We start from the raw sequence: 16,183 nt of genomic DNA on the forward strand, positions 1-16,183 counted from the left end.
TAATGACAGCGTTTGCATTCAATAATGTCGCTAAATGAATAATTTAGTGGCGTTTGTATCATAAAATGTCACTAAAAGTAGCGATGCTTTTTCCAGCAAATGCTGCTAGTTAAGTGGCATTTTTATACAAGCGCCACCAAAGCAACGACGTTTTTCTCATAAAAATACCACTAAATTAGAGGTGTCTTAAAGATATAAACATCGCTAATATAAATATATTTTCAGATACAAATGCCTTTAAAGTAACAGCAATTTTTCAGTTACAAATGTCACCGAAGTAATGGCTTTTTTCTCATAAAAACGTCACTAAATTAGCAGTATCTAAAAAAAAATGTCGCTAATATAGAGGCATTTTCATATATAAATACCTCCAAAGTAGTGACATTTTCAGTTACAAACGCTACAAAAGCAATTACGTTTTTCTCATAAAAATATTACTAATTTAGCGACATCTCAAAGATAGAAACCCTACTAAAATTATGACGTTTTAGATATAAAAGCCGTTAATATTGAGGTTTTTTTTTCAAAAACGTCGTTATTTTTTATGACGCGTGTATAGTCGATACTTTAAGTGATATTTTTCGTAAATATTGTAAATCTTTTAGTAATGTTTATAAATACCGTTAAATATTAAAAAAGACATCACTAAAAATTTAAATCCCTAGTATTTGAGAGAGAGAAGTTTCTTGGCTATCCATTAATTCCTATCTTTCCCTTTTGCAGCACTTGGCATAAGCATTTTTTCCCTTTAATTTTGTTTTGCTTTTATTGTAAGTTGTACTGCAATATTTGAATTTGAAGATTTTCTTTATAAACTTACCGAAGTTTGTACTTGATATTCTGTAAAATTTAATTTTAATATGAATTATAACGTTAATTCATAAATTTGAGCTATATAATTTTTAATTGTGATATTAAATTATTAATTATTTATATATTTGTTTTTTGAACTAGGATTTAGGGTCAATCTTGGACAACATTGCATTGACCTTGCATGGGCTATCCTCCATCCTTAGGATTATTGACTAATTCAAGGTGCAAAATTTCAAGCCCAATCCTACATATATGATTTGAGATCTTAGCTTTAAAACTGCCCAACAAGACCATACTCATCATTAGTTCAAATAATTTAAAGTCATTCCTTCCTTTGCCATCAAATCTAAACGACTAAAACGTTTTTTTTTAAATCAAACTTGAAAATTAAGATTGAAGTTTAAGTGTGGTTTATTTATTTTGTTGTTTCAATTTGAAAATTTTAGTCTGTTTGCTGCAAATATAGTAAATTTAATCCTTACATTTTGATTCGAAATTGATTTAATAATAATTAACAATATTATTTTTTTTTTTGTTTATGATGATAAATTATTTTTTTATTAATTAAGAAAATGACTTCTAATAAAAGTGCAAAATTTAAATTTGTTAAAATGAAGATTTAAAAAAAAAAAAGAACTACGGATTTGAGATAGCAGGACCAATTTCACATTTTCCTTTAAGGAAAAAAAATAGTTGAAGTCCAGGATGATTACAGCTAATTGTCGGGTCATGGGTTGGCCCAAATCTTTCACCATACTAACTTTCCCATGATCCCGTGTCGCTATCATCGTCAAATAACTCAAAATGATACAACTAATAATAACAAAAAAGAATGAAGCGAGAAAAAAGGAAAACACGCAAAAAAAAAAAAAACCAGTTCCCCAAGTAGCAAGCAGCAGCTCACTGTCAAAAGTCACGCCACTTCCAGACTCAGAGAATTGGAGATTTCCAATCTCCTCCGGTAAATATTCTTTCTTCCTCTCTCATTTCTTTCCTTTTTATTGAGGCATTGCATGGGGCTTTTCCCCCCTTTGTTTTTACTCTAATTCTTGTTCTAAATTTGCAGTTTTCCATTTTTTTTCTTAGTCTTTCGCTGTTTTTGTTTTGTGGGTTTTTGTTTGTCAATATATTATCCAGGGCCATCTTTGCACATAATCTTTAAGGAAAGAAAGCTGTTTTTCAACTCTCAGATTTACTTTCCTTTGAGGAAAAACACAAGAAAAAAGAAATTCTTTTCCTTTTTTCTCCTATAAATCCACATTTCGTTGGTGCATTATTTTTTCCTTTTGTTAATTATCCTTTTATGTTAGGATTGTATGCATCTCGGTAAAGTGGTGCATTTTCATGGAAAAGGGTGTGCTGTATTGGTTTTCAATAGCAGTTCTCAAGGTTGTAGCGAGTGCTCCTTTTTTTTGCTTATGGTTACAATTATAATTGGCCTCTTAGACAGGTAATTATGTAGTATGTTTTTAAGAATTGAGTTCTTAGAGGGGAGGTTTGCATAAGATAACCCCAGAGGAAATGTGGGATCTTGACATGCTTTTGATTTACCCAAGCCTTGCAAATTAAGACTTGTATCTCCTTACCATTAATAACATCATACAACTGATAATTACCACTACAGAAATGGATATTTTGCTGCTTAATCCAATAGTAAGAATGGTGTATGTTATCTCATATGAATTGAACTTTATTCGTCCAATCTCCAAACCAGGCATAGCCGTCATTCTATTTGGCAACTTGTGCTGTGAATGTATGGTCTAGCATGGTATTTGATGATTTTATTTTCAGCAAGAGGTTTACATTTTTTCTATTTTCTTTATTGCAGCTTTTAGAGGAGGATTCGTTACAAACTTTGGCTTTAGTGGGTATTTATCTTGTTGGTCATTTGCTGCTATTCTACTTCAAGGTACATAAAATTGTTTTGTTATAATATGGTTTTGAGTTTTGAATAAGAGCTTCTTTTTGATAGTTCCAAGGGTTGTTAACCATTCTCGTAAGAACTGATGTTTTGTTGTTGCTACTATTTTGTGCAATTTTGAGGATGTTCTATAACTGTTTATGCTACTTTGGTGATAAAGTATCTCTAAATTTATTATTCTTAAGGTGCTTTGCTCTTGTTATGAGGAATTTATATGTGTCTGTCATTAATTCTATGGGTATTTGGAAAGGAGGAAATGAATATTCATTTAGAGGAAAGCATTTGTTGAGCATTAGTAGGGATGTCAATGGGTAAGGTATGAGGTGGGTAGAGCATTCCCCATCCCTGGATTTTTATATTATATCCATTCTTATACCCATATGCAATGTATATTTCAAATCTATCCCCATCTCCATCCCTGTGCATATTTAATGGGTATGAGCAATTCCCAAATCTGTAGCTTTTTTTAAAAAATTAAAATAAAAATTAGCTTTTTTATTTTTATTTTTCACATTAATGTAATTTTTTTATTAATATATATTTTTAAATAGAAATATATTAGTTCTAATTAATCTAAAATAAAAATTTATATTATTTAATAAAAAATCTATTTACTAAAAATATATAAATATATAGGGTACGGGTACAGGGCAAGTGCTATATTACTCGTCCATGCAGCCAATAAAAAATTTAAAATATACCGTCTCCTCCCCAAAATTTAATGCTCATCCCATCCCCATCTTAATTTGGGTAAAAAGTTGGATTCCTCATTGTGTATGGGTAAGATTGATATCCCTGAACATTAGAAATGAAGCTCCCTTTGCATAAATTTACTATGTTTATCTGCAAGAGGGTGCATATGGTAGCGTTACACATTCGTCGTTTGAAAATTATACTAGATAGTGGGTTGGTTGAAATTCAACATTGCAATAACTCATCTAAAGTGGGTGTCCTTTTTACTCTATCTGAAGATAGCCATGAGTCAGCTAAGTTCTATTTCTGATCAATTTACCTAGAGAGCCTTGGTGGGCTTCAGGGTTGCCATTTTCTTGTGTTCTGGCTATTTATCTTGAACTCTAATTCTAAAAAATCAGTTAAAATTAGATAATTATCAGTTTTTTAGTGCGTTTTTTGATGCATGTCTATCTTGTGTCTTGAATTTTTATCATTTTTATTCTAAATGATAATCAAAGTAACTGTAAGGAGGATATTTAATCATGTTTGTTTCCAACCATGTAGCATTTTTGTATTAAATGGCAGCCCCCATAACTTGTGCTGCTGCTCTTGTCAGCTCAAGACTTCTACTATTGGAATGGGTAACAGTCCCTTATGTAGCAATCTTAAAAGATATTTTATTATTTATTAACAGAACAGATTTGTTTGGTTGTGGATGAGTCTGATTGCTATTTTTAGAACACATGGTTGCTCAACATGTTAATATCTTTCCTTTCTACTCCAGTGTTTCCTTATGAAATAAACCTACTATTTAATTTCTGTCGATTTTTCACCTCAACTGGAGAAAATTATCACATTTTATGTGTCTTAATCTGCAGCCAAGATGGTAGCTTAATGGCATCTGCCTGCTAATTTGCTTTCGCATAATTATAGTCAACTTTTAATTTTCAATGAAAAGTTTTCTCCCTTCTTCTGCAGCAGTTTCAATCGGCAAATAATGGGTGGGGTGGGGTTATATATATAGAGGCCAAGCAAGCACATGCGCATGCAATACACACTTGCTAATATCTAGATGTAGTAATGACATTGTGTGTGTGTGTGTGTTTTTTTTTTTGGGGGGGGGTTTTGTTTTTAGATGTCTAAGGATATGAAGAGTCCTGAAGCCTCTGCTTTCCACAGTGAAGCCCAAGCAACATGGTATAATAGTTTACTTCAGCAAGTACCTATTTATGGAATAGCTGCAGGATACTGCATCTCAGCTTCTCTTCTCTCCATCATAAACAAATGGACTGTCATGAAATTTCCTTATCCAGGGGCACTAACACTGCCTTGCAGTACCTGATAAGTGCAGCTGGTGTGTTCCACTGTGAATGGTTCAAGTTCATAGAGCACAATTCACTTGACGTTCTAACCATGTGGCGGTTTCCACCTGTGGCCATTATATTTTACCTCTCTATCTTCACTAACAGTGAGCTCCTCCTACATGCTAATGTTTACACTTTCATTGTCTTCCGTTCAGTAGTTCCTATGTTTGTTGCAATAAGAGAGACCCTTTTCTTGCACCAGCCGTGGCCTTCAATGAAGACATGGATCTCACTAGGCACCATCTTTGGTGGCAAGTGTGCTTTATGTTCTTACTGATTACCAGTTCACATTAACTGCCTATACTTGGGCTGTTGCATACCTGGTAAGCATGTCTATAGATTTTGTTTACATAAAGCATGTGGTAATGACTATTGGTCTAAAAAGATGAGGTCTTGTACTGTACAATAATCTTGAGGCTCTCCTATTGTTTCCTTTTGTGCTACTAATAATGGGGGAGTTGAAGAAAATAAAGCGTGAAATCTCAGATGAGTCTGACTGGTACTCTTTTCAAGTGATTTTCCCTGAGTTTATCATGTTTATTTGGGTTGGCCATCTCTTTCTTTGGGTTCTCTTGTCGAAGGACAATTTCTGCTACAGGATTCACTGTTCTTGGCATAGTTAACAAGCATTGACTGTCGTGATTAATTTGGTTATTTGGGACAAGCATTTCACTTTTGTGGGGACAGTGGGGCTTTTGATTTGTATGCTACGTGGGATTATGTATCAGCAGTCTACAAGCAATAAGCCCAAAACCTTTAATGAAGCTGCAGTACGAGAGAGAGAGAAGGAACAACAGAATTTACTTGAAATGCAAAGCAACACAGAGGGCAACAACAACGAAAAGGAAGTCATTGATATAGAAGAGAAGTGAAAAGGCTTAAAATGGGAGATTCTGCGCCTTCTTCCATCTGCATATGAAAACCATTCTTCCATTTGGCATGGCTGATGAAATCTTGGGGCATTTGGTCATCAACAACAATCTCCGTATGGACAGAATACTCGCATTGAAGATTCAGGCTCAGTTTTAATACATACATGGCGATTAATCTGGTCAGTCTTTCATCGCCCACACTCAAAACTTGACCTTTTCAGATTGATACATGATTTCTATTTCTCATCCGACAAACTAGGATGGGACAGAATTTCTTATCATCTAACTGGTACCTCAGATTATATAGATATATTCATTAGTCAGATCAAGGTTAGCTTCAAACCTTTGGTCACTAGTTCCTTTTGTAGGACCAATTACTCAATTTATTTGTTGTCTATTATCATTTTGTGCCTCTTCATATTTATAAATAAAAATATTTAGTTGTTTCCACCATCATGTGCCATGTTCCTAGATCATCAATAACGAACATTAGATGAATAGTTTGAGTGTTGCAAGGAACCGTGAGCCTTTCTGTTTCCACCCTGAAAAGAGGAGCCAAGAAAAATTATGCTTTTCCAAACAAAATGGAAAAGTATAGCATTTGCATTGTTCTACACCCATGAATGATGCAGTCATTGGGTTATTTGAAGGGGTAAGACAACTATCACTGGGTATGTTGCCATTTCCATTCCAGATTTCCCTAATTGTATTTTACTTATAAATTTTTTTGTTATAATCTTATAATTATTCAATTATGATAAAATATTAATATAAAAATTAATCACTTATAAAAATAAATTTAATATAAAATTTTAATAAATTTTACATAACTTTAAACTATAATGAATTAATTATAGTACATAATTACGGATGATATAGTTTTCGAGATTACAAGTTAAGCTTTCACAATCTGAACGGTCATTGAGGGCAGAGGATTTACCAATTATAAGGTGCAACATGGAAATATGATGTTCCATCGTCAGCTGATTCAACCATTAAATAAATAAATAAATAAATCTCAAGAAAAAGTGGGAAATGTTTAATTTCATGTACAACATAAATTCCAAATTGTACGTGTCATTGATGTCATCCTGTTGGGAAAGTAATTTAGCACGTTTTTGAAATGGGTCGTTGCCTTTTTCATCATAAAAGCAGACTTTATCTTCTCGACTCTAACTCAAACTGCAAGCATCAGCAGCTACAGAGATATTTAAATCTAACACATGCCACTCCAATGTTCAGTCACCGTCCCCAAAAAAGTTGTGCAATAAACAAAAAAAAGAAGTCGTTGGTAGTTCAGTCACCGTCCCCAAAAAAGTTGTGCAGCAAATAAAAAAAAAAAGTCGTTGGTAACAATAAAAATTGTACTTCAACTTCGCTTCGATGTGGATGACTTGCCTGCCACACGCATCGTCACTTAAAGTTGCTTATGTTTTGCTCCTTTTCAATGATTTTTTGGTTTATCGATTTTTATTAAAAATGATATTTAATAAATTTAAATTTTAAATATTAATATTTATAATTTTTTATAGTCAAGCGGTTACCTTTTTATAAAAAAAATATTTTCTTTAATTTAAAGTGAAATTAAAGATTCGAATTCTCTATTTTTCTTTCTTGTAATAAAATTTCTCAAAGGAATATAAACAACAACAAAATTGATATTTGGAGGAAATTTCATGGTTGGGAATGTAGGTTTAGGCAGCCTAAAGGAAAAGCAAATAATTTCAGCTGCGGACATTTATACGGTTTGATTAGTGAAGAACTGTTCAAATAGATTTGATATCGTTCAATTCTTATCTTGACGTATTGAAGCTAGGACTTCCCAACCTATCCTAACATGTGAATGTTTATATGCAGAAAAAGAAACATGAATGAAAAGAAAAGGAAAAAAAAAAAAAAAAAAAGCTCCTTTAGTTTTGACCACACCGGCAAAGCTTACATCCTTTTCTTGGGACGTCAATGTCCATGTTACTTTTAGCTAATATTGGAATGATTTTTAAATTATAATAAAATATTTAAATTTAAAATTTTTTTAATATAATATTTAAATTATAAATTTATTAATTAATATAATATTAAAAAAATTATTAATTCGTTATTTATTATTATTTAAAATTAATTATATTAAAATTAAATATAATATTAATTAATATATTCATAGTTTAAATATTAAATATTTTATTATAATTTAGTTATCGTTTGTAACATTAAGTTTATATATATATATATATATATATATATAGATTTGATTAGGTTAAGATTTAAACCTACTCATTAAAATTAAGAGTTCAATAAATCATATTGCTATTAATAATGTTCATGCTCTTAAACCCAATAGCAATTGATGTATTAATTTTTAAGTTATGGGGGCAGTGGGAAGCATTCTGAGATGGTCTATTTCATTCAACACTATTTCGCACCATGTTATTGAGGTATATAAAATTTAAAATTTTCGCTCGATGATATATTAGATATTTCTTTTTCAAATTGTTTACGGTACCTTTCAAAGCAATATTTAAATAGAAAAACTCTGGATGAAGATGACTCAGGCATTGCAAACTTTCAAAAACAATATAAAAGAGGAAATAAAGTTTGGAAGAAGTACGTTATAATTATTTATTTAAGGCCTTTAAATAGACACATAATTAATGGCTAATAGCATAAAAATAGCAACAAAATTACTTAGAAAATTGCTATGTATAGCACAATTAATAAAGTATCTCAACAAACAAGTTTGTTCTTAAGGAATAGGACAAACATGAGTTATTCAACAATCCCTCCCTTAAACTGAACATTAGTAAGCGATCAGTTTAATGCTTGTTAATAGTACAAAAGACAAATAGCTTCATTAGCTTTTGAAATGCAGGTAATTTGAAGGGCTTGGTAAAAATGTCAGCAATTTGATCTTCACTTTTGCAATAGATGAGATCAATAACTCATTTCTTCATTAGATTCCTTAAGAAATAAAATTTTACATCTATGCGCTTGCTTTTAAAATGTGGAAGATTTTTAAGAGCTTAATTGCCTAACTGCTGTCACAATAAATTGAAGTGGCTTATTGTTGTTTGAACCGAAGTTCTTCAAAGAATCTTCCTCCACCAAATAGCTTGACATCTACGAACTCAACTTTGGTTGTTGATAGAGTAATAATTGGTTGCTTTTTTGAAGACCATGAAATTGAACCCAACATAAAAACATTCCTTAAAGTGTTCTTTTTGTCATCTTGATCCCCGACATAATCATTATTTATAAAGCAAAAAACTAACTTTTCTTCCTTCTTGTAAAAAACCCCATAATCAATGATACCTTACAAGTATTGAAAGATTATTTCTGCAACATGAAAATGCATCTCCCTTGGGCATTCCATGTACCTGCTAATGAAACTCACAACATGCATTATATCAGGTCGTGTTGCAGTCAAATACGTCAAGCTTTCCACATTTTGTTTGTAAAAGATGCTATCCACCATTCTGCCTTCAGGATCTTTCAAAAGCTTTAAACTAAACTCAGTTGGTGCACTTACAGAATTGTAATTCTTCATCTGAAACCTTTCTAAAATTTCTTGAATACATTTTTTTAGAAATAAAAATCCTAGCTGTAGATTGCACTATTTCAATCCCCAAAAAATAATGCGTCATTCCAATATCAAACATATAAAATTCAACCATCATGGACTTCTTACATTTGTCAAACATGGCATTATCATTTCCAATAGAAATAAATTCACCCACATATAAGCACACAATGAGCTTCTTTCCTTTACCTTTTCTAATAAAAAGTGTATGCTCATATAAACAATTTTTAAAACTTCATTAAAAAAATAAAGCATTAATTCAACTATATTAAGCCCGTAGAGCTTGTTTTAGCCCATATAATACCTTTTTATAGCTCATAAACTTTATGTTCACTTTCAAGTTTCACATAAATATATTCTTGCAAGTCACGATATAAGAATGCTAATTTTATATCCAATTGGAAGATAGGCCATGAATTTTGAGCTGCCAATTAATCACCAATCTAATCATATCGTGCCGAGCAATAGGAGCAATTGTTGGGAAAATGGGGTCCAGCCTCATATAAGTGGTTTTGGAGCAAGTAAAGGCCATGGGCCTTGATCTTTCATTTTACACAGAGTTCTAGCTACTTAATAAAAAAGAGGTGGGGTTGTTTTAAGAGGGTGTCGAAAATCAAGTAGAGAAAGAATAAAAGCCAGAAAAAGCAGAAAGAAAAAGGAGAAGGGAGAGTTAGTTGAACGAAAGTCGATCCGCGGTCCGATTGAGTTGGAACCTTGTCAGGAGGTTTATGATTCAGAGTTCTACATTTTGAGCGGTGAAGATCGGGTTTGAAGCTCTCTAGGAACAAATCCAGAATGTATTTATTGAGTCACTTATTTGGTGAGATTTCTCCAATTGTTTCTCTAGTTGTTGATTAGCTCTAGTTTTAGCTAGAGAAGAATTTTGTATACCTATTATTTGATAGTGAAAATTTTTCTGATGGTCCGTGATTTTTTTCTCTACACTTGAGGGTTTTTCACGTAAATCTTGGTGTGCTTTATTTTTCTTGTATGTTTTATTATTGATTGTTGTCTATTGCTTTTGTATTGTTATGATTATTGCTTCAGGTGTAACAAGTGGTATCAGAGCGAGGGTTATTTTGAGACATCAATACAGAAGCAACCCAGGATAGAAGTAAATTCTGTTTGAAATCATGGAGGGTGATACAGGTTTCATGATAAAATTAACAGCATCAAATTATTCAATTTGGAAGCCTATGATGGATGATCATCTATACTGTAAGATTTGTATGAGCTAGCATTGGGTGATTCGGCTAAACTAGCAAATATGAAAGATGTCAATTTGAAAGCCTATGATGGAGGATCATCTATATTGTAAAGATTTGTATGAGCTAGCATTGGGTGATTCGGCTAAATCAACAAATATGAAAGATGAAAGCTGAAAGAAGCTAGGTAGAAAGACACTGGCTACAATAAAAAAATGGGTTGATATCAGCATATTCCATCATATAGCGTAGGAGTCAGATGCTTACATTGTTTGAAAAAAATTGACAGCATTGTATGAGAGAAAAACATGTATGAATAAAGTTATACTTGTTAATAAGCTTGTAACTTTACAGTACAAGGATGGACGATTTGTTACAGAATACTTAAGTGATTTTCAAAATATATTTAATCGGATAACTACTATGGAGCTTAAGATGGATGATGAGAGAAAAACATGTATGAATAAAGTTATGCTTGTTAATAAGCTTGTAACTTTACAGTACAAGGATGGACGATTTGTTATAGAATACTTAAGTGATTTTTAAAATATATTTAATCAGATAACTACTATGGAGCTTAAGATGGATAATGAAATGAAGGTGTTATTTCTTTTGAGTTCATTGTCAAACAGTTGGAATACTCTAGTTGTGACTGTTCTTAATTCAGCTCCTGATTATAAGGTGACATTAAAGATGGTAAATGATAGTATACTTAATGATGAAGCAAGGTAAAAAGATGTAGACCTTGAAAATCAAGCTCTGGTCACAAAGAATAGGGGTAGAAACATCGACAGAGGTCAAAACCCAATAGGCCGTGGTAAGTTTAAACATAGATCCAAGTCTAGAGGTAAAGTGAAGTGTTTTTATTGTGGTAAGGCAAGTTATATAAAATGAAACTATAAAATCTTGAAGCAAGAGCGAAAATATGAGAAAGATAAGAGTTCAGATGATGGTAATGTTGCAACAGTGAATTTAAATAGTGATTCAATTACTTTGATTTGTACACATGGTGATTATAATCATGTTAGTGATCCTGATATTGAGTGGATAGTTGACACAGGTGCGACATATCATTGTGTTTCTAAAAGAGATTTTTTTACAACTTATAAAGTAAGAGACTTTAGTTGTACCAAGATGGAAAATAATAGTGTGTTACAGATTATTGGGATTGATAATATTATTGTACAAACTAGTACAGGCTGCATGTTGACTTTGAGAGATGTCAGACACATTTCAGATATGAGAATGAACTTGCTTGCTATTAATGTCCTTGATAAGAAGGGATATGAAAGTCGATAAAAAAATAAACAGTGAAAGCTTCTCAAAGGATCTATGGTAGTTGCAAGGAAAAAACTATGTTGCACAATGTATAAAACATGGATGCAATTTAATGGTAACCAGGTAAATGCCGTTGAATATGATGCTTCAACAAACTTGTGACACAGAAGGCTGGCACACATGAATGAAAAAGGATTACAGATTTTGGCAAGACAGTCTTTTATTCTCTTGACCAAAGGTATGTCTCTCGATTCATGTGATTATTGTTTGTTTGGTAAGCATCATAGAGTTTCTTTTCGTAAAAGTTCTGAAAGAAAAAAATTGATTGAAATTAATTTATTCTGACGTATATGATCCCATTGAGGTTAAGTCATTAGGTGGTAGTAGATATTTTGTTACTTTTATTGATGATGCTTCACATAAGACGTGGGTGTATATGTTGAAATTCAAAAGTTAAGTACTATAGTATTTTTAAAAATTTCATGTCATGGTTGAAAGGATGATAGGATTATCCTTGAAGTGTATTCGAACTGATAATGGTAGGGAATACATATCTAAAGGCTTTGAAGAGTATTGTTCAAAGTATGAGATCAGGCATGAGATGACAGAACCTAGAACACCACAGCATAATGGTATAGCTGAAAGAATGAATCGCACCATTTTAGAAAAAGTCAGATGTATGTTGAGGATGACAAAATTACCAAAGTCATTCTGGGGTGAAACAGTTAACACAGCTTATTATTTACTTAACAGATCACCATCAGTTCATTTGAGCTTTGACGTTTCAGAAAGAGTGTGGACAAAGAAAGATACATTATACTCTCACTTGAAAGTTTTTAGGTGTAAAACATGTGTCAAAAGAGCAAAGATCAAAGCTTGACAGTAAAGCCACACAGTGTTTGTTTGCAAGATATGGTGATGAAGAATTTGGTTACAAGATATGAGATCCAGTAAAGAGAACGATAATCAGAAGTAGAGATGTGATCTTTCATGAAAAAGAAGCCATAGCAGACCTTAAGAAAAATGAGAAGACTACACGGGTTATTGTTAAGTGTAATGTTTCAACACCGACAGAGATTTCACAGAAAAGAGCCATAGATAGTGAAAATAAGCAAGAAACAAAACTTAGGGATATGAATGAGCCAGCCACAGTTGGTGATGAGCTAGATGCAATTAGTTTTGAGTAGGAAAAACAATCTTCTCTACCTGAGAGTGTTGAGCAGAGGGAGCTACCTTCGGTATTAAGTGATGTAGAGTCTCAACCCAAGAGATCTACTAGAAAACGTAGGCTATCTACCAGGTATCCAAGTTTAGATTTTATTTTAGTTACTAATGAAAGGGAGCCAAAAAGCTTCCAAGATGTGCAGGTTACTTCGGATAGAGAGCATTGATTTAAAGCAATGAAAGAAGAGATGGAGTCATTACAAAAGAATAGTACTTATGATCTTGTTAAACTTTCAAAAGAGAAGAAGTCATTAAAGAATAAATGGATGTTCAAGTTAAAAAATGATGGTGACAAACTAGTGAGGTACAAAGCTCGATTGGTAGTAAAAGGTTTTTCTCATAAATCAGGCATCGATTTTGATGAGATCTTTGTTCCAGTTGTAAAGATGAGTTTTATTCGAGTGGTACTGAAATTAACAGCTAGTTTGAATCTTGAGCTTGAGCAATTTGATGTTAAAATTACTTTTTTGCATGGTGATTTACAGGAGGACATTTATATGAATCAGCCTGAGGGTTTTGAAGTGAAAGGGAAAGAGAACTTAGTTTGTAAATTAAGAAAAAACTTGTATGGCTTGAAATAATCTCCGTGATAGTGGTACAAGAAGTTTGATTCTTTTATGATGAGTCACAGCTATAAAAGAACAGCAACGGATTCTTGTGTGTATGTTAAATAATTTTTTAATGGTAACTTCATTATCCTATTATTATATGTTGATGATATATTGATTGTAGGACAAGATGCTAGTATGATTTACAGGTTGAAAGAATAATTGTCTAAGTCCTTTGATATGAATGATTTAGGTCCAACAAGGCAGATTCTTGGTATGAACATTATCCAGGATAGAAAAGCTGAAAAACTGTGGTTGTCATAGGAAAAATATGTTGAACGAGTGCTTGGTAGATTCAACATGCAACATGCTAAATCAGTTAGCAGTCCACTTGCCAATCATTTTCATCTAATTGGTGTAGTGAGCAGATTTTTTTCTAATCTGATAAAGGTTCACTGGGAAGCAGTGAAATGGATTTTTAGATATTTGAGGGCTATCTCAAAAATATGCTTGACTTATGGAGTTTCACAACCAGTTCTAGAAGGGTTTATTGATACTGATATGACAATCGATCTTGATGGTAAAAAATCTACTTCAGGGTATTTGTTCACTTTTGCAGGAGGAGCTGTATCTTGGCAATCTAAGTTACAGAAGTGTTACTTTGTCAACTACAGAGGCTAAGTATATTGCAGTAACAGAAGCATGTAAAAAAATACTTTGGATGAAACATTTTTTTCTTGAATTGGGATTGAATCAAAAAGAGTATGTGATATTTTGTGATAGCCCTCTATTTTAGATTTGAGTAAGAATGCCATGTACCATGCTAAAATAAAGTACATTGATGTTAGATATCATTGATTACGTTCAGTGATTGAAAAATAGCAGATGCTATTGAAAAAAGTTCATATTGATAAGAATGTAGCAGATATGTTGATTAAGATACTTCCTAAGAAAAAGCTTGAGCTTTGTAGTAACTTAGTCGGAATGAGTTCTCTGGCTAAGGTAAGTTCAAATGAAACTGCTATGGTGATGAATCTCCTCCTAATAGAGCTAGAGGGGGAGATTGTTAGAAAAATGAGGTCCAACCCCATGTAAGTGGTTTTGGACCAAGTAAAAGCTATGGGTCTTGATCTTTCATTTTACACAGAGCCCTAATTACTTAATAAAAAAGAGGTGGGGTTATTTTAAGAGGGTGTCAAAAACCAAGGAGAAAGGAGAGTTAGTTGAACGGAAGTTGATCCGTGGTCCAATTGAGTTGGAACCTTGTCAGGAGATTTATGATTCAGAGTTCTACATTCTGAACGGTGAAGATCGAGTTTGAAGCTCTCTAGGAATAAATCTATAGTGTATTTGTTGAGTCACTTATTTGGTGAGATTTCTCTAATTGTTTCTCTAGTTGTTGATTAACTCTAGTTTTAGCTAGAGAAGAACTTTGTATACCTATTATTTGATAGTAAAATTTTTTCTGGTGCTCCGTGGTTTTTCCCTCTACACTGAAGGGTTTTCCACATAAATCTTGGTGTGCTTTATTTTTCCTGCATTTTTTATTATTGATTGTTGTCTATTGCTTCTGTATTGTTATGATTATTGCTTCAGGTGCAACAGCAATGACTTCTCTATAATCCACACCAAACTCTTGCTTATAGCCTTTAGCTATTAAGCGCGACTTGCACTTGTAAACTTTGCCATTTTTATTCAACTTTATCTTGTACACCCACTTAACACCAATTGTCTTGCGTCTTTTTAGAATATCAATCAACTCCCAAGTGTTATTTCTTTAAATGGTAACAATTTCTTCATCTATTGCCTTCCGCTATTTTGAATCTTTGACAGCCTTTTTGAATACTATAGGGTCATAATGGAAAAAAAAAAAAAAGCAAAATGTGTAAGTGGATCCTTAGGTTGATCAATTTTAGTTACCTCATAATCAGTAATCCATACAGTTATTTTTCTAACACATTATGGCTGTTGTCAACCTTCTTAAGCTGTAAGTGGACTTTAAGCATTTTCTAGAATATTTTGAGTGATTATTGGCTGCTACACATATTACGTAGGTTGTCACCTTTTCTCGCCATTATCTTCATAAAAATTTGCTAGAATATGTATTCCAATACTATTTACGTTCCATGACCATATTTGTTCTTTATAAAAAACATCACGACTAATAACAATTTTCTTGGTGCTTGGGTTACAAAAACTTATAAGCTTTTGATTGATCACTAACACCAAGAAAAATGCATTTCTTTCCTTTATCTTCTAGCTTTTTCGTCTTCTAGTCTAGAATATGGGCATAGATAGCATACCCAAAAATTCTAAAATGATCTACCATCGATTTTCGTCCGTTTCATGTTTCATCTAGTGTCATGTTTTGAATAGCAAATGTAGGACTTCTATTTAAAATATGAATGCTCTAATTGACTACTTTGCAAAATATTTTCATAATGCTGCTCTTTGTCAAAAGGTTTCACACCATATTGTTGAGGTATATAAGCTACTATAAGTTGCCTCTTGATTCCACGAGTCTTACAAAAATTTTGCAAATGCATATGAGTTGTATTCTCCACTATAATTAGTGTGAAGAACTTTTATTGCATTGCCAACATCTTTCTCTACAAGCACTTTGTTGTTTTTAAAAGTTACAAAAGCCTTAGATTTTTCCTACAAAAAGTAACCAAATTTTTCGACTACAATCATCAATAAAGGTAATAG

The 16,183-nt window shown here is 32.4% G+C and overlaps 1 pseudogene across 1 annotated transcript; it reads left to right on the forward strand.

Moving 5' to 3' along the window:
• Window positions 1-1,386: 1,386 nt before the first annotated feature.
• LOC149519589 (GDP-mannose transporter GONST3 pseudogene) lies at window positions 1,387-6,130 on the forward strand (annotated as a pseudogene). The gene is made up of 2 exons (XR_016340907.1): window positions 1,387-1,774; window positions 2,642-6,130. The product of XR_016340907.1 is annotated as a GDP-mannose transporter GONST3 pseudogene (transcript).
• The last annotated feature ends 10,053 nt before the right edge of the window (window positions 6,131-16,183 follow it).

The sequence above is a fragment of the Durio zibethinus genome, chromosome 3, assembly GCF_047325235.1.
Source record: "Durio zibethinus cultivar Kanyao isolate XHJ-2024 chromosome 3, ASM4732523v1, whole genome shotgun sequence".
NCBI classification, from domain to species: Eukaryota; Viridiplantae; Streptophyta; class Magnoliopsida; order Malvales; family Malvaceae; genus Durio; species Durio zibethinus.